The 27,798-nt window shown below is 46.9% G+C and overlaps 1 long non-coding RNA gene across 1 annotated transcript; it reads right to left on the minus strand.

Annotated features, from left to right (window-relative positions):
* Positions 1 to 592: 592 nt before the first annotated feature.
* Positions 593 to 27,675, minus strand: LOC311132938. Its single transcript, XR_014613551.1, has 3 exons — positions 27,624 to 27,675; positions 937 to 1,004; positions 593 to 660 (listed from the first exon to the last, which is right to left on the minus strand). It is a non-coding gene; the product is annotated as an uncharacterized lncRNA (long non-coding RNA).
* Between the last annotated feature and the right edge of the window lie 123 nt (positions 27,676 to 27,798).

Genomic DNA, 27,798 nt, shown 5'->3' on the forward strand with positions numbered 1-27,798 from the left:
CTATTGGTAGCAAGAATTTTATATAATTTTATATAATAATTTAAATTGAAAGATTATATTCTTTATTTTTACTATTTTCTACATTGTAGAATAATAGAGAAGACATCAAAACTATTAAATAACACATATGGAATCGTGTAGTAACCAAAAAAGTGTTAAACAAATCAAAAAAATTTTTTTTACATTTGAGATTCTTTAAATAGCCACCCTTTGCCTTGATGACAGCTTTGCACACTCTTGGCATGTACAGTATCTTTCTCCTACTAGGTATCCAGTCAGTATGTCAAAAGCCACTGGTGGCATGTAACTTAATGTACCTCCTTCCTTTCCTGTGTCCTTCATGGTTGCCTTGGAAAAGCTGTGGTAAACCCTTGCTAGGCCAAAGTCTGTCAGCTGGAGAGAGAGAGAGAGAGAGAGAGAGAGAGAGAGAGAGAGAGAGTTAGAGGGGAGAGGGAGACAGGAGAGGGAGGGATGTAACATCACAGTAGTATCACAATTATCATGCATTACAAATACAATAAAATGCAGATGGCTACTGATAACTATGCATATCACCCAAACCACTCTCCCCCCTAGTAGAGGCCTACTTCAGATCCAGTCACCCAAAAGACTGGGACTTGCCATGGCGTGGAGGCTGTCATCCAGCAGTACATTACTGGGCTTCAGATCCAGGTGCGGGGGGGGGGGGGGGGGGGTGTAGAAGGGGAGACAGAGACAGAAGAATTGACAGAGATAAGCAACACATCAACATGCAAACTCAACCATTTATTTTCATGTACAGTTGTGAAACAGACTAGTGTCCTGTCCAGGGGGGTGTACTTGTACATCGAGCTGCCTCACACTACAGAAACAAGAGATAGGCTCCTGCCCCTATGGGCTGTTCTGGCTCAGACAAGGCGTACTTGTCTAAGGCTTACTTACAGTTGTGAAACTTACCTGTCATCATAATGCAGCAACTTGATGGCCACATCTAACCCCCACTCTACATGTCTGGCCTTGTGGATCTGTCCAAAACCATTGACAGAGAGAAAGAGAGAGAGAGGGAGAGATAATGAGAGAGGTAGAGAGGTAGAGAGCAAGAGCGAGAGAGAGAGAGAGAGAGAGAGAGAGTAAAGACAACTCTCATCTCTCAACCTCTCTGAATCCTAAAATTGTATTTTCCTTCCTACTTCCTCAATTGTAATCTACCATTCAACAGAACCGGACTTACCTATGTGGTTTTCATGTTCTTTATACAAACTGCTACTATTAAAAATCAAACACTAAATAGCAATGAAAGAGCAAAAATGACCCTTGGGTTAAAAATCTGTCATCTCATCTTTTACAAAAGTTTTATCTAATGGCGCTCCAGTTTTCTCATACGGTTCTTTCACTTCTCCTTTAAGGGGAGAGAGAGAGAGAGAGAGAGAGAGAGAGAGAGAGAGAGAGAGAGAGAGAGAGAGAGAGAGAGAGAGAGAGAGAAAAAGAGAGAGAGAGAGATGATGTCACGGATCCCCGGTACTGCTGCTCATTCCGTTCACCAGCTCCGGAGGTCTACGTCACCGGCATTCTAGGCGTCACAGACCTGGTTCATTACCACCAACCCCGGACTGTCTTGTCTCATTACGCACACCTGGTTCCCATTCCCCCTGATTAGTATGTGTATATATGTGTCCTCTGTTCCCCAATGTCCTTGTCGATTATTGTCCCATGTCCGTTGGTCTCGTGAGGACATTGTATTACAGTTTACATACCGAGTAATTGTGCCCTTCTTATTACGGGGCTCGTCCTGTGTATTATTTAGAGGTTTACACCTCGCTCTTTTGTTTGGGTTACATCCCTGTGTTATATACACAGGACGAGTTATTGTTATTGACCAAATTCTTATTTTCCACCATAATTTGCAAATAAATTAATTAAAAATCCTACAATGTGATTTTCTGGATTTTTTTTTCTCATTTTGTCTGTCATAGTTGACGTGTACCTATGATGCAAATTACAGGCCTCTCTCATCTTTTTAAGTGGGAGAACTTGCACAATTGGTGGCTGACTAAATACTTTTTTCCCCCACTGTATTTGTAGTTGTCCACATATTCTAAGTCAGACCCGCCGAGAGTAATGATTCTAGTCGGGCAGGTGGGTGCAAGCAGTGTTCGATTGAAGAGCATGCATTTAGTTTTACTAGCGTTTAAGAGCAATTGGAGGCTACGGAAGGAGTGTTGTATGGCATTGAAGCTCGTTTGGAGGTTTGTTAACACAGTGTCCAATGAAGGGCCAGATGTATACAAAATGGTGTCGTCTGCGTAGAGGTGGATCTGAGAGTCACCAGCAGCAAGAGCGACATCATTGATATACACAGAGAATAGAGTCAGCCCGAGAATTGAACCCTGTGGCACCCCCATAGAGACTGCCAGAGGTCCAGACAACAGGCCCTCCGATTTGACACATTGAACTCTATCTGAGAAGTAGTTGGTGAACCAGGCGAGGCAGTCACTTGAGAAACCAAGGCTATTTAGTCTGCCAATAAGAATGCAGTGATTGACAGAGTCGAAAGCCTTGGCCAGGTCGATGAAGACGGCTGCACAGTACTGTCTTTTATCGATCGCGGTTATAATATCGTTTAGGACCTTGACCGTGGCTGAGGTGCACCCATGACCAGCTCGGAAACCAGATTGCATAGCGGAGAAGGTACGGTGGGATTCGAAATGGTCGGTGATCTGTTTGTTAACTTGGCTTTCAAATACTTTCAAAAGGCAGGACAGGATGGATATAGGTCTGTAACAGTTTGGATCTATAGTGTCACCCCCTTTGAAGAAGGGGATGACCGCAGCAGCTTTCCAATCTCTGGGGATCTCAGCAGAGGGTGCAGCAGAGGGTGCAGAGCTGGTGGCCGGGGTAGGGGTAGCCAGGTGGAAAGTATGGCCAGCCGTAACAAAATGCTTGTTGAAATTCTCGATTATCGTAAATTTATCGGTGGTGACAGTGTTTCCTAGCCTCAGTGCAGTGGGCAGCTGGGAGGAGGTGTTATTATTCTCCATGGACTTTACAGTGTCCCAAAACTTTTTGGAATTAGAGCTACAGGATGCAAATTTCTGTTTGAAAAAGCTAGCCTTTGCTTTCCTAACTGATTGTGTATATTGGTATATTGGTTCCCTGAAAAGTTGCATATCACGGGGGCTGTTCGATGCTAATGCAGTACGCCACAGGAAGTTTTTGTGCTGGTCAAGGGCAGTCAAGTCTGGGGTGAACCAGGGGCTATATCTGTTCTTAGTTCTGAATTTTTTGAATGGAGCATGCTTATTTAAGATGGAGAGGAAAGCACTTTTAAAGAACAACCAGGCATCCTCTACTGACGGAATGAGGTCACTATCCATCCAGGATACCCAGGCCAGGTCAATTAGAAAGGCCTGCTCGCTGAAGTGTTTTAGGGATTGTTTGACAGTGATGAGGGGTGGTCGTTTGACTGTGGACCCATTACGTACGCAGGCAATGAGGCAGTGATCTCTGAGATCCTGGTTGAAGACAGCGGAGGTGTATTTAGAGGGTAAATGAGTCAGGATGATATCTATGAGGGTGCCCATGTTTACGGATTTATGGTTGTACCTGGTAGGTTCCTTGATAATTTGTGTGAGATTGAGGGCATCTAGTTTAGATTGTAGGACGGCTGGGGTGTTAGGCATATCCCAGTTTAGGTCACCAAGCAGTACGAACTCTGAGGATAGATGGGGGGCAATCAATTCACATATGGTGTCCAGAGCACAGCTGGGGGCTGAGGGGGGTCTGTAGCAAGTGGCAACAGTGAGAGACTTATTTCTGGAAAGGTGGATTTTTTGAGGTAGAAGCTCAAACTGTTTGGGCACAGACCTGGATAGTATGATAGAGCTCTGCAGGCTATCTCTACAGTAGATTGCAACTCCGCCCCCTTTGGCAGTTCTATCTAGATGGAAAATGTTGTAGTTGGGGATGGACATTTCTGAATTTTTGGTGGCCTTCCTATGCCAGGATTCAGACACTGCTAGAACATCAGGGTTGGCGGAGTGTGCTGATGCAGTGAATAACTCATACTTAGGGAGGAGGCTTCTGATGTTAACATGCAAGAAACCTAGGCTTTTACGGTTACAGAAGTCAACATATGATAGCGCCTGGGGAGTAGGAGTGATACTGGGGGCTACAGGGCCTGGGTTAACCTCTATATCACCAGAGGAACAGAGGAGGAATAGAATAAGGATACGGCTAAAGGCTTTAAGAACTGGTCTTCTAGTACATTGGGTACAGAGAATAAAAGGGGCAGATTTCCGGGCGTTGTAGAATAGATTCAGGGCATTATGTACAGACATGGATATGGAATGATATGAGTACAGTGGAGGTAAACCAAAGCGTTGGGTAACGATGAAAGAGATAGCATCACTGGAGGCATCGATTGAGCCGGTCTCCGTGTGTATGGGGGGTGGGACAAAGGAGCTATCTGAGGCAGGTTGAGCGGGACTGGGGGATCTACAGTGAAATAGTACAATAAGAACTAACGGAAGCAGCAATAGGCAAGGCATATTGACACGGGAGAGAGGCATAGAGCAATCACAGGTGTTATTCGAGAGAGCTAAGACAACAGCTGGTAATGGCGACGAAAGTTTGGGCTGAGGCTAAACAGATAAACAGGATGGGGTACCGTATAAAGGGACAGTCCAGCAGGCATCAGCTGTATAGCTGAGTGATCATAAGGTCCAGTGAACAGCAATAGGTGAGTCCGGGAGCAGTTCGGTGGCTGCTACGGCACAGGCGAGCAGGAGGCAAGGCTGTTGATTGCGTGTGCTAGCGGGCCGGGGCTAGCAGATGGATCCTCGTGGTCATCGCAGTGAGAAGCCCATTGAAACCACATCAGACGATTACGTCGGCAGACCAGTCGTGATGGATCGGCGGGGCTCCGTGTCAACACTAGGAGGTCCCGTCCGTTTGACAGAGAGGTAGATAGCCGGGAGATGGGCCTGGCTCGAGGCTAGCTCCAGGCTAACTGGTGCTTGCTTTGGGACAGTGGTGATTAGCCAACAACAACAACAGCCATTCGGTTGCAGCTAGCTAGTTGCGATGATCCGGTGTTAAAGTCCAGTGATTCGGTGATTCCAGCAGAAAATCCGATATGCTCTGGGTCGATAGCGCGCTGTGCAGACTGTGCAGACTGGCCGATAATTGTCCAGGCTAGAGCTGGCTGGTAGGTAGTGCAGGCCATGGAGATTGGTAAAGACCGCTAACAGTGGCTAATAGCAAGTAGCTAGTTAGCTGGCTAGCTGGCTAGTTTCAGCCGGAGGTTCTAGATAAAAAGGTATAAAGAAATAATAGAATCCGTTCCACATTGGGTGAGGCAGGTTGCAGGAAAGTATATTTAGTTAAAGGATGGAAAGTGAGATTGAGAAATATATACGAAAAAGACAAAAAAAAAAAAAAACAGGCTATTTACACGAGGACACTACAGAATACACGACTGCACTGCAACGCCATCTTGGAATCTGGTGCGCATTCATACAGACGACGAATGGAAAATGGCCTTTTCCACGACCACGGGGCATTACGAGTATCATTACGAGTAGCCCAGCGGCTTCGTTGGACGGCTGAGGCGGAGAGGGCGTTCGAGACGCTGAAGGCACGCTTCACCACTGCTCCCGTGCTGGCACATCCCGACCCCTCACTCCCCTTCATCGTCGAGGTGGATGCCTCCGAAGTAGGAGTCGGGGCAGTGCTGTCCCAGCACACCGGAACCCCTCCAAAACTGCGGCCCTGCACCTTCTACTCCAAGCAGCTGAGCCCCGCCCAGAGGAACTACGACGTAGGGGATCGGGAACTCTTGGTGGTCAAGAAGGCTCTGAAGGTGTGGAGGCACTGGCTGGAGTGGTCCAAACACCCTTTCCTGGTGTGGACGGACCACCGCAACCTGGAGTACATCAGGGCAGCGAAGAGGCTAAACCCGAGACAGGCCAGGTGGGCTCTATTCTTCGGCAGGTTCCAATTCACGCTTTCCTATAGGCCAGCTCGAGGAACGTGAAGGCGGACGCCCTGTCTCGCCTCTATGACGCAGAGGAGAGGCAGGGAGAGGAGACCCCCATCATCCCTCCGTTCCGTAACATTGCGCCAGTGGTGTGGGATGTGGACGCCGACATACGGCAGGCCCTGTGTACGGAAGCCACACCTGCACAGTGCCCGGAGTACCGCGCCTGCCTGACTGAGAAGTACTGGTGGCCCACCTTGGCTAGGGACGTCCGGGTTTACGTCTCTTCCTGCTCCATCTGTGCCCAGTCTAAGACACGCAGACACATTCCTTATGGAAAGCTCCTTCCCCTGCCGGTTCCACAATGACCTTGGTCTCACCTCTTGGTGGATTTTGTCACTGACCTTCCCCCCTCCCAGGGGAATACCACCGTTCTCGTCGTTGTGGACTGATTTTCCAAAGCTTGTGCCTCCTTCCTCTGCCTGGGCTCCCATCAGCCATGCAAACCATGGAGGCTCTTTTTACGCATGTCTTCCGGCACTATGGGATCCCAGAGGACATTGAGTCAGACCGTGGTCCTCAGTTGACCTCACGCGTATGGAAAGCGTTCATGGAATGCCTGGGGCTCACGGTCAGTCTCACCTCCGGGTACCATCCTCAAGCTAATGGGCAGGTGGAGAGGGTCCATTAGGAATTGGGCAGGTTTCTGAGGTGTTACTGTCAGGACCGGCCAGGGCATTGGGCGGATTTTCTACCTTGGGCTGAGTACGCGCAGAATTCCCTCCACCACTCCTCCACTAACCTCACTCCTTTCCAGTGCATGTTGAGGTATCATCCGGCCCTGGCACCTTGGCATCCGAGGCAGACCGAGGCCCCTGCGGTGGACGAGTGATTTCTGCGCGCTGAGGAGATCTGGAAAGCTGCGCACACTAGTCTCCAGCGGGCCGTGCGTCGGCACAAGGAACAGGCCGACCTCCACCGCAGTGAGGCGCCTGTTTTCTCTCCAGGCAACCGGGTCTGGCTCTCCATCCGGAACCTGCCCCTCCACTTGCCCTGCCGGAAGCTGAGCCTGCGGTTTGTGGGGACGTTTAAAGTCCTGAGGAGGGTTAATGAGGTAATGTACCGTTTGCAACTCCCTGCTGATTACTGCATTAACCCGACTTTTCATGTGTCTCTCCTCAGGCCAGTGGTGCCTGGTCCCCTCGCTGATGCTGGACCCAGTGATTCTCCGCCTCCTCCTCTGGACATCGAGGGATGTCCGGCGTGCTCGGTCCGTGAAGTCCTGGATTCGAGGCGTCAGGCGGGGCGTCTCCAGTACCTCATCAACAGGGAGAGGTGCTGGGTTCTGTAGTGGACATCCAGGACGCTTCGCTGACCAGTGATTTTCACCGTCGGCGCCCTGACCGCCCCGTACCGCGTTCCTGTGGTCCTCCCTGAGGCCGGTGTCGTCCCGCTGCTGGGGGTGGGGGGTACTGTCACGGATCCCCCCTGGTACTGCTGCTCATTCCGTTCACCAGCTCCGGAGGTCTACGTCACCGGCCTTCTTGGTGTCACAGACCTGGGGCCTCATGTACAAAGACTTGCGTTGAATTCATACTAAAACATTGCGTACGGACAAAGCCATAAATGTGCATACGCACCAAAAAAATCTGATGTATGAATCTCTGCGTACGCAGCATTCCACATACATTCTCTTTGTACATCCCAATCAACGCGAAATTGAGCGCACATGCACGAGCACCACACCACACCCTGTCTCCTCCCTCAATTAAATCAATTTAAATATGGTAATTAGTCCAATTTGGCAAAAGAAACCTGCAAGAACATGGCTAAAGCAAGCAAGAAACGAAATTTCACTGAAAACGAATTAGAGGTGCTACTATCAGAGGTAGAAACAAGAAAAAATATTTTATTTGGAAATCTGTCCTCTGGAATTAATAACAAAAGAAAGAAAAAAGAGTGGGCGAGTTTGTCTGATGCCGTCAACGCGGTGGGATCTGAGAGTCGCACCGTAAATGAACTGAAGAAGAAATGGTCAGACATAAAGGTGGAAGTTAAGCGGAGAACTGCTGCGCACCGACAAAGTGTGGGCAGAACAGGCGGTGGTACAGGGACCGATGAACTTGCACCCTTTGATCAGAGAGTTGCCTCTATTGTAGGAGACACGTTAATCTCTGGAATCGTATCCGCTGATGTAGGAGACTCGGATATACTACAGGACTGCCAGCAAGGTGACTCAGATTTATTTCCTTAACTTTGATATACATAGCCAGCCACCGTTTAATTTTAAAATGCATGCAATATAGCAAAAGGTACACCAGAGATTTCACGTATCCACTGCTTTTATTGCAAATGCGTGTACCCATTAATAAGGAACAGACTCAAATTACTGTTAAGATGTGCCTGTGTTTAATTGGACTTAGGAACCGCAGGAACGTCCACTGGCACACACTCAGAGTCCGCACCACCTGAGCAGCCAGAGCCCATTCAGTCCAGCGTCTCCCGTGTCTCTAATGTTCCCCCCAGTGCTGAAGCCCGTCCATCTGGCCGTGTCTTGACGCATGCTGTTCTGGAGTCACAACAACAAATTGTTAGGGCCATTGAAGAAATGAACAGTCACCTTAAAAATGTCACTGACGCACTCACAGAAATAAGCCATTCATTAAAAGAATTGGTCAAAAAATGAACTTTGTGTCTGAGTACCATTTATATTGTCGCAATTACACGTTGACGGGCCTGAATGGCTTGTTGATTGTGCTGCACATATACTGGTCCTGGGTCAGGGTCATCTGGCGGTGCCCCCACCTCACCAAGGGGTATGCCATGCCTGTGCGCGACATTGTGCAGCACTCCACAGGCCAGTATGATGCGGCAAACCTTGTCAGGGCGGTATAACAGCATCCCCCCGGTCCTGTCAAGGCAGCGCCACCGACATTTCAGCTGCCCAATCGCCCGCTCCACAACTGACCGAGTGCGGGAATGGGCATCATTGTATCTGCGCTCTCGGTCAGTTTGTGGGTTGGTGAGGGGTGTTAACAGCCACGTCTTTAGTGGATAACCACTGTCTCCTGATGGGCAGTAATAATAATTACAGACACAAACATTTTACTTTTAGATAGAACCATACATTTAAATGCATAACTTACCAAGTAGCCACCCATCGCGCACCCTGCCAGCTTGGAGTCTCATCCCAACCATGCTGTTTGTAAGGATATATGAATCATGGGTTGACCCAGGCCACCTTGCCACAATATTTGTTAGGCGCATTTGTGCATCACATATAATCTGCACATTTATTGAATGGAAATGTTTCCGATTCACATATGCAAATTCGTCTTCAGATGGCGCCTTTATAGCAATATGTGTGCAGTCGATCGCTCCGATTACATTAGGAAAACCGGCTATCGCTGCAAATTGCGCTTTGATGTTTGGCTGGTCACCTGCATCGTATGGGAACGTTATATACCTGGTAGACAAGCGGATGATGCCGTCCCATACAGGTGGCATTGCACGGCTCAAACACGACTGGCTTATTCCTGAGCGGTCTGCCAGTTCTCTTTGGAAAGAACCGGTTGCTAGGAAACCAAGTGTAGTAAGCACCTGTAAAGGAACGGGTAATGCGTGGCTCCTCACTGTCTCTCTTTCCAAATTCGGACCCAACTCAGCGCAGAGCTCCAAGAGTATAGCCCTTGGAAATCTGAAACGGCTGATGAGCCAGTCATCGTCGTGGGCCAGAAAATCACCGTGGTCCCTAAAAACTCGTTCTCTCCGGATTTGTCCATTGAAAATGTCTTCTAATAAAGCCAAAGCTGCCATTGCTAGACGGGTTGTATCAATTTTCACATCCTTTATATATGTTCTTACTTAATTGCATAATTAATAGAATATTCTAATAAGACTCGTGTGACAATAATATGGCAAATCATTTATCAATTACAAATTATAAGCAATATCTGGCAGGTGCGATAGAACAGTTCGTAGTGTAATGTTTGCCACTTCACTTTATTGCCTCTATGAGTCGCCAACGGACAAACATCACAAAAATGTACGTACGCCAGGCCTGAAGTTTACGTGGAAGAACGCACATTCTTACGTTAATTTCACTGTTAGTACATCTGACCGTGAAAGTGAAAGCTGGCGTACGCCGTGTTTTCGTGCGTACGCAAGATTGATACATGAGGCCCCTGGTTCATTACCACCAACCCCGGACTGTCTTGTCTCATTACGCACACCTGGTTCCCATTCCCCCTGATTAGTATGTGTATACAGTGTTGCCAACTAATTTTCAGGGGAAGTTGCTAGAAGCTGGTCGATTTGTTGCTAAAACTTGATAAAGGATGTTGTGATATCATTGCATGATGACGTCATTACGTAATAATGTAAAACTGCATCATTACGTAGAATACACAATAACGTTACTCAAATTGACTGGCCATCTCGGCGACAAATATGATTTGACATTTGTTAGTTTAGATTTGTTTGTTTATTATCACATATTTTTATTTGTAAAGTAATATAAACACAACACATTTTATATGATCAGATATATTTTATTTTTAAACACAACACATTGAATTATTGAACAATTACACATTACACATTATTGAACAATTACATTTGATTTATTTTCTTATTAACTAATAAACCCACACATTCTGAACAATTATAGTTTTAAGCAGTGTATTGGTAGTTAGTTAACATGCTGTCACGTCTCCTCCCGTTGCTCCCCTCCGGCACTCTGATTCGCCGGTCTACTGAGCCACCGGTCTGAGCGCACCACCTCGGCAACACCGGAATGGAAACCCAATGCACCCTAATCACCTCCAGCGCACCTGCACCTCATCATCTCATCACCACCCCTATATAGCCCTGGACTGTTAGTGTCATGTTGTGTACTCGCTCTTTGTTGTTCTCTTGCTGTTAAGTAAACCTTTACATTGTTGATTCCTGTGTCTGCGTCCTGCCTCTTCGTATCCTCTGTACTCGTCACAGAATCACACACCAATGCCAAGATGGATGCAGCAGGTAATCCTCCTGGAGTTTCCCAGCGCTTCGACCAGCACCAGCAGCAGATTGCCCAGCTGAACGCCGACGTGCAGGAAGTGCTCCAAACGCTGCATAAACTAACCATCACTCTGGTTCCACCTCAGGGAGCGGCGAGTGCACCCAGTCCACCTCCTCCTGTGCTTTCACCAACGTTTGAGGACCCCTCGCCCTTCCGGAGCTCTATGACGGGAAAACGACTAAATGTAGAGGCTTCCTGCTACAGGTCTCACTGTTTCTGACGCGTCAGCATGGGGCATCTCCATCGGACCAAGCCAGGATAGCGCTGGTGATTTCGCTACTGAAGGGAAAGGCGCTGGATTGGGCCACGGCAGTCTGGGAAGGAGGTCCTGTTGGTCGTAGATTGGTTCTCCAATCTAAAAAAAGTGTTTTGCCACTAACTGGTCTTCCTTCTGCTCTCCAGGTCGCTGAGGTCTTGTTCCAACAGGTCTTCCGGCATTATGGCCTTCCGCAGGACATCGTCTCGGACCGTAGCCCCCAATTCACCTCCCGAGTGTGGAAGGCTTTCCTGGAGAAGATCGGGGCCACGGCCAGCCTCACTTCCAGGAATAGGCCTCAGTTGAATGGGCAGGTGGAGCGCATGAACCAGGAGCTGGGAAGGTTTCTTCGTTGTCACTGTCAGGACCGGCAGGGTGAGTGGGCGCCCAGAACTCCCACATTCACTCCTCCACAGGGCTCACTCCCTTCCAGTGCGTCCTGGGGTACCAGCCAGCCCTGGCCCCTTGGACACCCAGCCAGACCGATGCGCTCGCTGTCGATGAGTGGTTCCACAGGGCCGGACAGGTTTGGGACGCCGCCCATGTCCATCTCCAGAGGGCCATTCGTCGTAAGAAGGAATAAGCTGACCGCCACCGCAGTGACGCCCCCATATTCCAGCCTGGGGATCGTGTCTGGCTGTCCACTAAAAACCTCCCTCTCCGCTTGTCCTGCAAGAAACTGAGCCCTCGGTTTGTGGGGCCGTTTAAGGTCTTCCGTCAGATAAATGAGGTATCGTACCGGCTGCTCCTTCCCCCTCACTACCGTGTCTCACCCACTTTTCATGTGTCTCTCCTCAGGCCGGTGGTTCCTGGTCCTTTGGCGGATGCCCCCCCCCGGGGAACGCCCCCCCCCCCCCCCCCCCCCCCCCGCACCGCTGGACATTGACGGGAGTTCAGCGTATGCGGTGGGGGACCTGCTGGACTCCAGGTTCAGTGGGGGACGGCTCCGTTACCTGGTTGACTGGGAGGGGTATGGTCCTGAGGAGAGGAGCTGGGTTACAGCTGGTGACGTTCTGGACCCCAACCTAATTCGGGACTTCCACCGTCACCGCCCTGACTGGCCCGCTCATCATCCTCGGCGTCGTCCTCTTGGCCGGCGACGTCCTCTAGGCCTGCGCCGTCCTGCGGCAGGAGCCGCACGTCCGGGGGTAGGTACTGTCACATCTCCTCCCGTTGCTCCCCTCTGGCGCTCTGATTCGCCGGTCTACTGAGCCACCGGTCTGAGCGCACCACCTTGGCAAAACCAGAAAGGAAAATCAACGCACCCTAATCACCTCCAGCGCACCTGCACCTCATAATCTCATCACCACCCCTATATAGCCCTGGACTGTTAGTGTCATGTCGTGTACTCCTCGCTCTTTGTTGTTCTCTTGCTCAGTGTTAAGTAAACCTTTACATTGTTGATTCCTGCGTCTTCGTCCTGCCTCTTCATATCCTCAGTACTCGTGTCACGTTCGTTGAATGACGGGTCAGACCAAGGCGCAGCGTGATATATGTACATGTTTATTAACTTAATAAACACACGACAAAACAATAAAGGAAACGAAACGTGAAGTCCAAGGTAGAACACACAACATACCTGACAAGGAACAAGATCCCACAACTAGACAGTGCCAATAGGCTGCCTAAGTATGGTCCCCAATCAGAGACAACGAGCGACAGCTGCCTCTGATTGGGAAACACAGCGGCCAACATAGATCCACACATACTAGATCGACAACCTAGAATAAACACAACAAAGAATATACACACCCTGACTCAACATATAAGCGTCCCTTGAGTCAGGGCGTGACAACTCGTCACACATGCTACCTAACTGATCAACAATTATAGGTACCAGCTAATAACAAGGTATATATGCTATCTTATTGAACAAGCAACTTAACTCAAATAATGATGTGTGCGCTAGGCATCTCTCTCCAGCTCTTTCCAGGTTGTTGTGCTGCTTGGCTGGCCTGCTGCTGCCTGTGCATGAGCTGAGCGCCTGCTGCTGACAGCACTCCCAATGCACTTTTGCAGCCAGGCACGTGTGTTGTGACTGAGTGTGTGACAGAGAAAATCGTTTTTGTTTTATTTAGAGGGAAAATGTGTGCATCTTAGCGTTTGAGTCACTTTTCAAAAGTTGCTCAAAGTTCCAAATAAAACATTTTAAGTAGCTAAATTTGTTGGTAGGTGCTGTTTTGAAAAGAAGTTGCCAGGGTAGTCTGAAAAGTTGCTAAATCTAGCAACAAAAATGCTAAGTAGGCCATCACTGTGTGTATATACAGTGGGGAGAACAAGTATTTGATACACTGCCGATTTTGCAGGTTTTCCTACTTACAAAGCATGTAGAGGTCTGTAATTTTTATCATAGGTACACTTCAACTGTGAGAGACAGAATCTAAAACAAAAATCCAGAAAATCACATTGTATGATTTTAAGTAATTAATTTGCATTTTATTGCATGACATAAGTATTTGATCACCTACCAACCAGTAAGAATTCCGGCTCTCACAGACCTGTTAGTTTTTCTTTAAGAAGCCCTCCTATTCTCCACTCATTACCTGTATTAACTGCACCTGTTTGAACTCGTTACCTGTATAAAAGACACCTGTCCACACACTCAATCAAACAAACTCCAACCTCTCCACAATGGCCAAGACCAGAGAGCTGTGTAAGGACATCAGGGATAAAATTGTAGACCTGCACAAGGCTGGGATGGGCTACAGGACAATAGGCAAGCAGCTTGGTGAGAAGGCAACAACTGTTGGTGCAATTATTAGAAAATGGAAGAAGTTCAAGATGACGGTCAATCACCCTCGGTCTGGGGCTCCATGCAAGATCTCACCTCGTGGGGCATCAATGATCATGAGGAAGGTGAGGGATCAGCCCAGAACTACGCGGCAGGACCTGGTCAATGACCTGAAGAGAGCTGGGACCACAGTCTCAAAGAAAACCATTAGTAACACACTACGCCGTCATGGATTAAAATCCTGCAGCGCACGCAAGGTCCCCCTGCTCAAGCCAGCGCATGTCCAGGCCCATCTGAAGTTTGCCAATGACCATCTGGATGATCCAGAGGAGGAATGGGAGAAGGTCATGTGGTCTGATGAGACAAAAATAGAGCTTTTTGGTCTAAACTCCACTCCACTCAGGATGACTGCACCGTATTGAGGGGAGGATGGATGGGGCCATGTATCGCGAGATCTTGGCCAACAACCTCCTTCCCTCAGTAAGAGCATTGAAGATGGGTCGTGGCTGGGTCTTCCAGCATGACAACGACCCGAAACACACAGCCAGGGCAACTAAGGAGTGGCTCTGTAAGAAGCATCTCAAGGTCCTGGAGTGGCCTAGCCAGTCTCCAGACCTGAACCCAATAGAAAATCTTTGGAGGGAGCTAAAAGTCCGTATTGCCCAGCGACAGCCCCGAAACCTGAAGGATCTGGAGAAGGTCTATATGGAGGAGTGGGCCAAAATCCCTGCTGCAGTGTGTGCAAACCTGGTCAAGACCTACAGGAAACGTGTGATCTCTGTAATTGCAAACAAAGGTTTCTGTACCAAATATTAAGTTCTGCTTTTCTGATGTATCAAATACTTATGTCATGCAATAAAATGCAAATTAATTACTTAAAAATCATACAAAGTGATTTTCTGGATTTTTGTTTTAGATTCCGTCTCTCACAGTTGAAGTGTACCTATGATAAAAATTACAGACCTCTACATGCTTTGTAAGTAGTAAAACCTGCAAAATCGGCAGTGTATCAAATACTTGTTCTCCCCAATGTATGTGCCCTCTTTTCCCCATTGACCTTGTCAATTGTTGTCCGTTGGTGTCGTGAGTACATTATATTATAATTTACATACCAAGTAATTGTGCACTTGTTATTACGGGTCTCCTCCCGTGTTTTATTTAGAGGTTTACACCTCGCTCTTTTGTTTGGGTTACATCCCTGTATTATATATATATATATTTATAGGTGTTTGTTTTGGGCTTCCTCCCCGTCGTTTTCCATGAAGTATCTAATGTTGGGTAGAGTAATAAAAACCCTATTACGCATTCCTGCGCCTGTTTTCTATCAGTATACAATGTGACAGATGACATTGTGACATATTGTGAGGATGCGATAAATGAAGTTTGCCACCTGGCCGAGCAAGGAGTAGGAAAAGATAAGAACAGTGTGTGTCCTAATGGTCAGGAGAGCAGAGGAAAACATGAGCTGAACCGAAGTGTGTGTGTGCTTACAAGATGTGTATAGTGGAAAAATACAGGCCGCCTAAGGGCAGGATGTTTGTATGACGTATGAGTATAAAAGATGGACTCTGAAATTGTGATGGCAGAATTCTCAATGAATAAAGATCTCTGACTATGCAGATCGAAACTCTGTCCGTTACTTAAATCCCAAAAGACTTACAACCTTTTGGGAGACGCACAGAGACACTGAAATCGTTTGTTTAATAATTCACATAACAGGCTCCCAGGTGTCTTTTATGCAGGTAACGAGCTGAGATTGTTACCTGTATAAAAGACACCTGTACACAGAAGCAATCAATCAATCAGTTTCCAAACTCTCCACCATGGTCAAGACCAAAGAGCTCTCCAAGGATGTCAGGGACAAGATTGTAGACCTACACAAGGCTGGAATGGGCTACAAGACCATCGCCAAGCAGCTTGGTGAGAAGGTGACAACAGTTAGTGCGATTATTCGCAAATGGAAGAAACACAAAATAACTGTCAATCTCCCTCAGCCTGGCGCTCCATGCAAGATCTCACCTCGTGGAGTTGCAATGATCATGAGAATGGTGAGGAATTAGCCCAGAACTACACGGGAGGATCTTGTCAATGATCTCAAGGCAGCTGGGACCATAGTCACAAAGAAAACAATTGGTAACACACTACGCCGTGAAGGACTGAAATCCTGCAGCGCCCGCAAGGTCCCCCTGCTCATAAAGGAAAGCACATATACAGGCCCGTCTGAAGTTTGCCAATGAACATCTGAATGATTCAGAGGAGAACTGGGTGAAAGTGTTGTGGTCAGATGAGACCAAAATCGAGCTCTTTGGCATCAACTCAACTCGCCGTGTTTGGAGGAGGAGGAATGCTGCCTATGACCCCAAGAACACCATCCCCACCGTCAAACATGGAGGTGGAAACATTATGCTAAGGGGACAGGACAACTTCACCGCATCAAAGGGACGATGGATGGGGCCATGTACTGTCAAATCTTGGGTGAGGACATCCTTCCCTCAGCCAGGGCATTGAAAATGGGTTGTGGATGGGTATTCTACCATGACAATGACCTAAAACACACAGCCAAGCGATCAAAGTGGTCCTCTGTAGCTCAGCTGGTAGAGCACGGCGCTTGTAACGCCAAGGTAGTGGGTTCGATCCCCGGGACCACCCATACACAAAAAAAATGTATGCACGCATGACTGTAAGTCGCTTTGGATAAAAGCGTCTGCTAAATGGCATATTATTATTATTATTATAAAGGAGTGGCTCAAGAAGAAGCACATTAAGGTCCTGGAGTGGCTTAGCCAGTCTCCAGACCTTAATCCCATAGAAAATCTGTGGAGGGAGCTGAAGGTTCGAGTTGCCAAATGTCAGCCTCGACACCTTAATGACTTGGAGAAGATCTGCAAAGAAGAGTGGGACAAAATACCTCCTGAGATGTGTGCAAAAAATAAAAAAAATTGGGGGGGGGGCACACGGCATGGACGACGGGGCTGCTGGAGGCAGTTACTGGGCAAGTTTGTGGATTAGGAGAGGAGGCCACCGGGTTTGGGGGGCTGGAAGGGAGGTTGGCGGAGCCTAGAGGTAGAGCAGAGCCAACTCCCCGTACTCAGGCTAGGAAGCGTGAGACTGGGCAGGTTCCGAGGTATGCGGGGCTGCGTACTGTACCGCGAGTGGTCCGGCACAGTCCGGTACGTCTTGTGCGAGCACCACGCACGTGTCGTGCTAAGGTGGGCATGCAGCCAGGACGGAGTGTGCCGGCTCAACGCTCGTGGCCTCCAGTACCCCTCCTCGGTCCCGGATATCCTGTGCCAGTGTCACGTGCAGTAGTGCCAGTACGAGTACAGAGCCCTGTACGTCCTGTGCTGATGCCTCACACAGAGTGTGTAAAAATAGGCATTCAGCCAGGACGGGTTGTGTCAGCTCTTCGCTCCAGACCTCCAGTCCGTCTCCACATCCCGGTCCGGCCCGTTCCTGCTCCCCGCACCAAGCCTGTGATGCGCGTCGCCAGCCCGGCCTGTTCCTGCCCCTTGCACCAAGCCTGTGGTGCGCGTCGCCAGCCCGGCCCGGCCTGTTCCTGCCCCTCGCACCAAGCCTGTGGTGCGCGTTGTCAGCCCGGCCCGGCCTGTTCCTGCTCCCCGCACCAAGCCTGTGGTGCGCGTCGCCAGCCCGGCCCGGCCTGTTCCTGCTCCCCGCACCAAGCCTGTGGTGCGCGTCGTCAGCCCGGCCCGGCCTGTTCCTGCTCCCCGCACCAAGCCAGTGGTGCGCGTCGTCAGCCCAGTCCGGCCCGTTCCTGCTCCCCGCACCAAGCCTGTGGTGCACTTCGTCGGCCCGGCCTGTTCCTGCTCCCCGCACCAAGCCAGTGGTGTGCGTCGTCAGCCCGGTCCGGCCCGTTCCTGCTCCCCGCACCAAGCCAGTGGTGCGCGTTGTCAGCCCGGTCCGGCCCATTCCTGCTCCCCGCACCAAGCCTGTGGTGCGCGTCATCAGTCCGGCACAGCCCGTGCCTGTTTCACCGGTGCCTGGTCAGGTACCGGTCAGCTGCTCCACACCGGAGCCTAAGCAATCCGCTCCACCGATGTCCAGTCCAGACCGGACCAGGGGCGCTACGGGGGGGTAGTTAGAGGGTGGTGGTCACGCCCGGAGCCGGATCCGCCTCCGAGGCGGAATGCCCACCCGGCCCCTCCCCTGTTGGGTTTAGTTGGCGCGGTCGCAGTCCGCGCCTTTTGGGGGGGGGGGGGTACTGTCACGCCCTGGCTCTGGGGACTCTTATATGTTGAGCCAGGGTGTGTAGGGTCTATGTTTTGTGTTCTATGTTCAGTTTCTAGTTCATGTGTTTTCTATGTTGGCCGGGGTGGTTCCCAATCAGAGGCAACGTGAATCAGCTGTTGCTTGTTGTCTCTGATTGGGAACCATACTTAGGCAGCCTTTTGTGCACTTGTCATTTGTGGGATCTTGTTCCGTGTTGGTTTGTGTTCATGACCGAGGACTTCACGTTTCGTTTTGTTGTGTTGTTGCTAAGTACTATTAAAATATGTACGCATATCACGCTGTGCCTTGGTCCACTCTTCATGACGAGCGTGACACTTATAGACTGATCATGTCTTTGTCAGTGGGCAAACGTACAAAATCAGCAGGGGATCAAATACTTTTTCCCCTCCCTGTAAGCAGAATTCAATATAATTCCAACGCAAGAACCCAAACCCTGGGTACAGACTATTGCTTTTCGTAATTGTAAATGGAACTGTATGTTTTGGAAACTTATTTATGGTAGGCCGACATTGCTAAATTGATTACGTGGGTGGGTCGAATTTCATCCAAGAAACTGTATTGTGCTATGTCGCAACGTGTTGCTGAACTCATGAACGGCATGTTTCCATGTGTCACGCCCTGGCTCTGGAGACTCTTAAATGTTGATCCAGGGTGTGTAGTGTCTATGTTGTGTTTTCTATGTGTTTCTTTCTAGATCGTTTATTTCTATGTTGGCCAGGGTGGTTCCCAATCAGAGACAGCTGTGGCTCGTTGTCTCTGATTGGGGACCATACTTAGGCAGCTTGTTTGGCACTGTTGTTTGTGGGATCTTGTTCCGTTAAGGTTTGTGTTGTATGACCTAGGACTTCACGTATCATTTTGTTGTTTTTGTTCGGGTGTGTGTACTTAATAAAATAATGTACGCTTATCACGCTGCGCCTTGGTCCGGTTCCTATAACGATCGTGACACCATGTTTGAAGCGGGCCTTTAGGCCTATTTATTTCGCAAGTCAGCTGTACATGGCTACATCTCACTGTAGGCTGTAGGCTATGTTTTGGTTATTTGCATTCGCCTTTTGTTTACTGCGAATGTTTACTGTTAATGTAACTAGCCTAAATATAGATGTTTTATTTATTTTTATTTCACCTTTATTTAACCAGGTAAGCCAGTTGAGAACAAGTTCTCATTTACAACTGCGACCTGGCCAAGATAAAGCAAAGCAGTGCGATAAAAACAACGACAACACAGAGTTACATATGGAATAAACAAAAACAAAATGTACAGTCAGATTGTGTCAAGCGTTTATGGGTTTGATATTTTATTTATAGGCCTAACGCTGTTTTGTTCTGTTCGCATTCATTCGTTCTCATTTTCAGTTGTGTTGGTATTCTAAGCCAAACTGCTAATCAGTATTTTTGTTTTGCATGAATAACTAGGCTAATACTTTAAGCATTTTTTTTGCATTATTTTGGTAAGACAGCTCTGTGTACGGCTGCATTCACATAGGCTGTTTGCAATAGGTGAATTACCCCATCTATCTAGTATATTCATTGCCAAATAGGCCTTGCTTTACTGTGTAGGGCGTTGTCCATTGTGCTGATACAATAAAGCAAGATGAGCTACAGATTTCGCGCCATCCTGTCACTTCAAAAGCACTCAATGGTCTCAGAGTCTCGGCATTTGAACATTGTTTGTGGTATAACGTGATATACAGTGCATTTGGAAAGTATTCAGACCCCTTTACTTTTTCCACATTTTATAACTTTACAGCCTTATTCTAAAATGGATTCAATTGGTTTTTTTTTCTCCTCATCAATATACACACAATACCCCATAATGACAAAGCAAAAACAGGTTTTTAGAATTTTTTGCAAATGTATAAAATAAAATAAACGGAAATATCACATTTACATAAGTATTCAGACCCTTTATTCAGTACTTTGCTGAAGCACCTTTGGCAACGATTACAGCCTTGAGTCTTCTTGGGTAGAACGCTACAAGCTTGGCACACCTGTATTTGGGGAGTTTCTACAATCCTTCTCTGCAGATCCTCTCAAGTTCTGTCAGGTTGGATGGGGAGCTCTCTGCACAGCAATTTTCAGGTCTTTCCAGAGATGTTAGATCGGGTTCAAGTCCGGGCTCTTGCTGGGCCACTCAAGGGCATTCAGAGACTTGTCCCGAAGCCACTCTTGCGTTGTCTTGGCTGTGTACTTATGGTCGTTGTCCTGTTGGAAGGTGAACCTTCGCCCCAGTCTGAAGTCCTGAGCGCTCTGGAGCAAGTTTTCATCAAGGATCTCTCTGTACTTTGCTCCCTTCATCTTTCCCTTGATCCTGACTAGTCTCCCAGTCCATGCCTCTGAAAAACATCCCCACAGCATGACGCTGCCACCACCATGCTTCACTGTAGGGATGGTCCCAGGTTTCCTCCAGACGTGACGCTTGGCATTCAGGCCAAAGAGTTCAATCTCGGTTTCATCAGACCAGAGAATCTTGTTACTGAGGAGTGGCTTCCGGCTGTCCACTACACCATAAAGGCCTGATTGGTGGAATGCTGCAGAGAAGATTGTCCTTCTGGAAGGTTCTCCCATCTCCACAGAGGAACTCTGAAGCTCTGTCAGAGTGACCATCGGGTTCTTGGTCACCTCCCTGACCAAGGCTCTTCTCCCCCGATTGCTCAGTTTGGCCAGGCGGCCAGCTCTAGGAAGAGTCTTGGTGGTTCCAAACTTTTTTCATTTAAGAATGATGGAGGCCACTGTGTTCTTGGGGACCTTCAATGCTGCAGACATTGTTTGGTACCCTTCCCCAGATCTGTGCCTCAACACAATCCTGTCTCGGAGCTCTACGGACAATTCCTTCGACGTAATGGCTTGGTTTTTGCTCTGACATGCACTGTCAACTGTGGGGCCTTATATAAACAGGTGTGTGCCTTTCCAAATCATGTTCAATCAATTGAATTTACCACAGGTGGACTCCAATCAAATTGTAGAAACATTTCAAGGATGATCAATGGAAACAGGATGCACCTGAGCTCAATTTCGAGTCTCTGCTAAAGGGTCTGAATAGTTATTTAAATAAAGTATTTGAGTTTGATTTTTTTTTTATACATTTGCTAAAATTTCATAAAACCTGTTTTCGCTTTATCATTATGGGGTATTGTGTGTAGATTGATGAGGAATACATGTATTTAATCAATTTTAGAATAAGGCTGTAACGTAAAAAATGCCAAGGGGTCTGAATACTTTCCGAATGCACTGTAAGCAGAATTCTATATAATTACAATGCAAGAACCCCCCCCTGAATTGTAATCCCTCACCAATTTCAACTGCCCCCTTATTCATAGCTGCGGAAAGAGCATGACTTAACCACAGAGGATCATTTTAAAGCTGTGGATTGTTTCAAATCACAAGCGTGTGGGTGTGATGAGGTGGTGTTGAAGGAGTCAGGCGCAGGAGGGTAAATCACAGAATAACAGGATTTAATCCGCAAAATACAGGTTACACAGAAATGCGTCAAACACACTCCAGGGCACAAAACAGGCGCACCGGAAAAATACAAGGCACAAGGGAAATACTCCCGTCGATACAAAATACACGCGCTCCACCGAGCTTCACTAACCTCCACAATAAACAATCACCCACACAGACAAGGAAGCAGAGGGAACGCTTATACAATGACTAATGAGGGAATAAGGACCAGGTGTGTGTGATTGAAGACAAGACAAATGGAGTGATGATAAATGGATCGGCAGTAGCTAGTAAGCCGGTGACGCCGAACGCCGAAACCTGCCCGAACAAGGAGGGGAGGCAGCCTCGGCAGAAGTCGTGACAGTGGGCTTAAATGCCTAGTTAGGAAGCCAGCAATTTGGGCAGTGCGTGTGACAATACGCGTAGCTGATTGAGATGCTGCTGTTAGTGAAAAGAAATGCATCTAAAATATTATATGATAAAAGATAAAAGTGTCCTCAGTATAATTTGAAATGTTGAGACAAAAAGAAGGGGAGGGGGATGTGTGGCGAAGAAATTGGCGTGTCTCTCTCCAGAATGCACTAAGATGTCTCCCGCCATTTTTTGCACATTCATTGTTTATTGTGCTAGTTTGCCCTTTGATTGTTTATTTTTTAGCACTTCCCAATTAGATACAGTATGTATGTACCTTTAATCCCTGTCATTTGGTAACATTCGTTTCTGTTAATGCATGGATTAATTAGGCCTACAGTCATTTACTGTGCCGTTTACTGTGAAGCCGGAGTGGAAACGTTGTTGAATTGAACTGAATCTATTTGGGTAATAGACATATACAACAAAATGTACAATGTGGACCCAGAGGAGAGCACTTAAAAGTATTAATTAAGTATTAATGAAATTGTTACCAAAGTGGTCCTTGATGGCAAAAGCAATACCCCATATAATGATTAAAAGGCAAGACAAAATGACAAACAACTATAAATACATTAATATATTGAAATCCTAGAAACTGGCACTATTCATTGCACTTTTCCCTAACCTTAAAAAACAACCCATTCATTGCAAATTTCCCTAACCTTAAAAAACAACCCATTCATTGCAGATTTCCCTAACCTTAAAAAACAACCCATTTATTGAACATCATCCCTATCTTTCAAATAAATACACCTGACCAGCAGTAAGGGGCACAAGGGGGCAACCTCATCCAAATGAAAACCTTTGCCTGCTTTTAAAGCTATTTCTACTATTTCTTTGCTTAATCTCCAATGGGAGACAAATGCCTCTATAGAAAAACGTGCTCCTCGCAGTACTGTTTACTCTTGGGATTTTACAAGACATAACACTAGCTTTGGTATTGTAACTGTGCTGGTTATAGACCATATGAATGTGGTATTTCATATAACCTGGGGCACGATCATTTAAGATGTCAAACATATGATTGAGTTTAAGTTGGTCCACTCTGGACTCCAAAGGCAACAAGCCCACCTCCCGGAACTCCTGTATCCCTGTGGGTCCTGTGGGTCCATTATTTTGCATGACCTGCATTCTCTTGTTCAGCTTTTTTAATAGCCCACTATACCAAGCAGAGCAGGCGTAATCAAAATGATACTGAATCAAGGTTGAGACAAGCAGTTCCTTAACTTTGATGTTAAAATATCTAGTGTTACGATCTAGAAATGTCAGTTTGTTTGCCATTTTAGAAAGGTTTTTAGCAGCAGTCTTGTTTCCAGAAAGGGATTGATCTATGGACACACCAAGATAAGTTACACTTGTCTTAGATTCAATTTCCTTGCCTGCACAGTTTACCTTTATCTTGTTAGCCCTAAGCAATCTACGTTTTGTTCCAAACAAAATTGATTCAGTTTTTCCCAAATGTAGCGACAATTTGTTGTCAATCAACCAATCTCTAACATAAGGCAATTCCTTACTCAAGGTCTCCTCTAAGCCGTATCCTTCCCTGATTCCAGTATCGCTGAGTCATCAGCATAAAGCAGGAGTTTGCACTTTACTGTATCTCGCATATCATTGACGCATATAAGAAATAAGAGAAAACCTAAAATGTATCCCTGCAGTACTCCACAGGATATTTCTTTGGCCTCTGACAGAACATCACCAACATTACAAACTTGTAATAGGCCTGATTACCAACAATGACGAAACAGCCTACAGGGAGGAGGTGAGGGCCCTGGCAGAGTGGTGCCAGGAAAATAACAACTCCCTCAACGTCAACAAAATGAAGGAGCTGATCATGGACTTCAGGAAACAGCAGAGGGTGCACCCCCCTATCCACATCGACGGGACTGCAGTGGAGAAGGTGGAAAGCTTCAAGTTCCTTGGCGTACACATCACTGACAAACTGAAATGGTCCACCCACACAGACAGTGCGGTGAAGAAGGCGCAACAGAGCCTCTTCAACCTCAGGAGGCTGAAGAAATTTGACTTGGCACCTAAAGCCCTCAAACTTTTACAGATGCACAATTGAGAGCATCCTGTTGGGCTGTATCATCGCCTGGTACGGCAACTGCACCGCCCGCAACCTCAGGGCTCTCCAGAGGGTGGTACGGTCTGCCCAACGCATCACCGGGGGCACACTGCCTGCCCTCCAGGACACCTACAGCACCCAATGTCACAGGAAGGCCAAAAAGATCATCAAGGACATCAACCACCCGAGCCACGGCCTGTTCATCCCGCTACCATCCAGAAGGCGAGGTCAGTACAGGTGCATCAAAGCTGGGACCGAGAGACTGAAAAACAGCTTCTATCTCAAGGCCATCAGACTGTTAAATAGCTATCACTAGCCGGCTAACACCCTGTTACTCAACCCTGCACCTTAAATGCTGCTGCCTATATACATAGACATGGAATCACTGGTCACTTTAATAATGGAACACTAGTCACTTTAACAATGTTACATACTGCTTTTCTCATTTCATACAGTGGGGAAAAAAAGGATTTAGTCAGCCACCAATTGTGCATGTTCTCCCACTTAAAAAGATGAGAGAGGCCTGTAATTTTCATCATAGGTACACGTCAACTATGACAGACAAAATGAGGAAAAAAAATCCAGAAAATCACATTGTAGGATTCTTAATGAATTTATTTGCAAATTATGGTGGAAAATAAGTATTTGGTCAATAACAAAAGTTTCTCAATACTTTGTTATACACCCTTTGTTGGCAATGACACAGGTCAAACGTTTTCTGTAAGTCTCCACAAGGTTTTCACACACTGTTGCTGGTATTTTGGCCCATTCCTCCATGCAGATCTCCTCTAGAGCAGTGATGTTTTGGGGCTGTCGCTGGGCAACACAGACTTTCAACTCCCTCCAAAGATTTTCTATGGGGTTGAGATCTGGAGACTGGCTAGGCCACTCCAGGACCTTGAAATGCTTCTTACGAAGCCACTCCTTTGTTGCCCGGGCGGTGTGTTTGGGATCATTGTCATGCTGAAAGACCCAGCCACGTTTCATCTTCAATGCCCTTGCTGATGGAAGGAGGTTTTCACTCAAAATCTCACGATACATGGCCCCATTCATTCTTTCCTTTACACGGATCAGTCGTCCTGGTCCCTTTGCAGAAAAACAGCCCCAAACCATGATGTTTCCACCCCCATGCTCCACAGTAGGTATGGTGTTCTTTGGATGCAACTCAGCATTCTTTGTCCTCCAAACACGACGAGTTGAGTTTTTACCAAAAAGTTATATTTTGTTTTCATCTGACCATATGACATTCTCCCAATCCTCTTCTGGATCATCCAAATGCACTCTAGCAAACTTCAGACGGGCCTGGACATGTACTGGCTTAAGCAGGAGGACACGTCTGGCACTGCAGGATTTGAGTCCCTGGAGCCGTAGTGTGTTACTGATGGTAGGCTTTGTTACTTTTGTCCCAGCTCTCTGCAGGTCATTCACTAGGTCCCCCGTGTGGTTCTGGGATTTTTGCTCACCGTTCTTGTGATCATTTTGACCCCACGGGGTGAGATCTTGCGTGGAGCCCCAGATCGAGGGAGATTATCAGTGGTCTTGTATGTCTTCCATTTCCTAATAATTGCTCCCACAGTTGATTTCTTCAAACCAAGCTGCTTACCTATTGCAGATTCAGTCTTCCCAGCCTGGTGCAGGTCTACAATTTTGTTTCTGGTGTCCTTTGACAGCTCTTTGGTCTTGGCCATAGTGGAGTTTGGAGTGTGACTGTTTGAGGTTGTGGACAGGTGTATTTTATACTGATAACAAGTTCAAACAGATGCCATTAATACAGCTAACGAGTGGAGGACAGAGGAGCCTCTTAAAGAAGAAGTTACAGGTCTGTGAGAGCCAGAAATCTTGCTTGTTTGTAGGTGACCAAATACTTATTTTCCACCATAATTTGCAAATAAATTCATTAAAAATCCTACAATGTGATTTTCTGGAAAAAAAATGCTCAATTTGTCTGTCATTGTTGACGTGTACCTATGATGAAAATTACAGGCCTCTCTCATCTTTTTAAGTGGGAGAACTTGCACAATTGGTGGCTGACTAAATACTTTTTTCCCCCACTGTATGTATTTACTGTATTATATTCTACTGTATTTTAGTCAATGCCACTCTGACATTGCTCGTCCTAATATTGATGTATTTCTTAATTACATTCTTTTACTTTTAGATTTGTGTGTATTGTTGTGAATTGTTAGATACTGCTGCACTGTTGGAGCTAGGAACACAAGCATTTCGCTACACCCGCAATAACATCTGCTAAATATGTGTATGTGATTTGATTTGATTTCTGTTGATCAGATAAGACCTTTTCAGTTTCATCAGGAGAATATCATTGTCCACAGTGTCAAAAGCTTTCTGCAAGTCTAACATGACCCTACCTGTATAGTTCCCATTCTCACTTTCCTGCTTGATGTGGTTAAAAAGGTGGATAAGACCAGTATCAGTGGAATGAGCGGTTCTAAAGCCAGATTGGAGTTAATTTTTAAAAGTTTGTGCTCGAGAAGGTATCCCTCAAGTTGATTAAAAAGTAATCTCTCAACAACTTTGAATAAGATGCTGAGGATCGATACAGGCCTGTAGTTTCCTACATCTGTTTTGCTGCTTTTCTTGTGGAGCGGAACCACCCTGGCTGTTTAGAGATCATTGGGGAATTTACCACTACTAATAGAAAGGTTATGCGTTATCGTTTTAGCAGTGACACAGGCACTGTCCTTTATGAATCTTGCAGGAAGGTTATCCAACCCAGTTGCTTTGTTTGTGCTCATTAAGCATAGTAGATTTGAAACTGTTCTCTGTTACACCATGCACAGCTCAAACAAGTATTTTGTGATACCTTTGCTATGGTAAAAGTTTTCAATGTAAGTGCTTGACTTGGGCAGGAGCTCACCAGAGCTGAGTACCGGCACCTTCAATTTTCTACTGCTTGAGTTCCTGTTCCTCTTATAGAATATTAGTTCAAACCTATTGTGGAGCTCCTGCACCTAAGTATGAACAGTACCGGCACCCTAAATGAGTACAGGCACCTATTTCAGTTCAAGTCAAGCACTGGATATGTCCGAAGTTCACACTCTGAAAGAGAAAATGTCCATCTCATGCACCATCCATGTTTCGATGTAGAATTGTATAATAAATCAGAAACGCTAAAGCAAGGCTTCTGCCTAGAGGCATATTTCGTAGCTCTCGACCTGCGCTCTCCTTCACACCCTGCACACTACTTTTCCCACTTTACTTGTTTTCAGAGTTCACAACCTCCCATATGTGCAAACTTCATAAAATAGCCTACCTAAACACATTTCCCTTCGCGCAAAAACAGCTGTGTCTGGTAAGGAAACTCTGAGCGGACATCCACAAATTAATACATACCATACGAAACGTAACATATCATTCTAAATAGAGTGTCTTTGATTTATGTACAGAATAAATCAAAAAGACCAGGTGGCAAGAACTCACTGTGTTGCTTGCTATGGGCAGGAGCAGGCCTTTGACATGGGCAGGAGCAGACCTGCGAGCAGAGGGTGAGAGAATGCCATGTTCCTTATTTGATATTTTTCCCATTCCCTTTAACCCAAGGTTAGATTTGTAAACTAATAGAAAACAGAAGCGAGGAACTAATTGCGAGCACTGC

Source organism: Coregonus lavaretus (genome assembly GCF_964263955.1).
Source record: "Coregonus lavaretus genome assembly, chromosome: 7".
Classification (NCBI taxonomy): Eukaryota; Metazoa; Chordata; class Actinopteri; order Salmoniformes; family Salmonidae; genus Coregonus; species Coregonus lavaretus.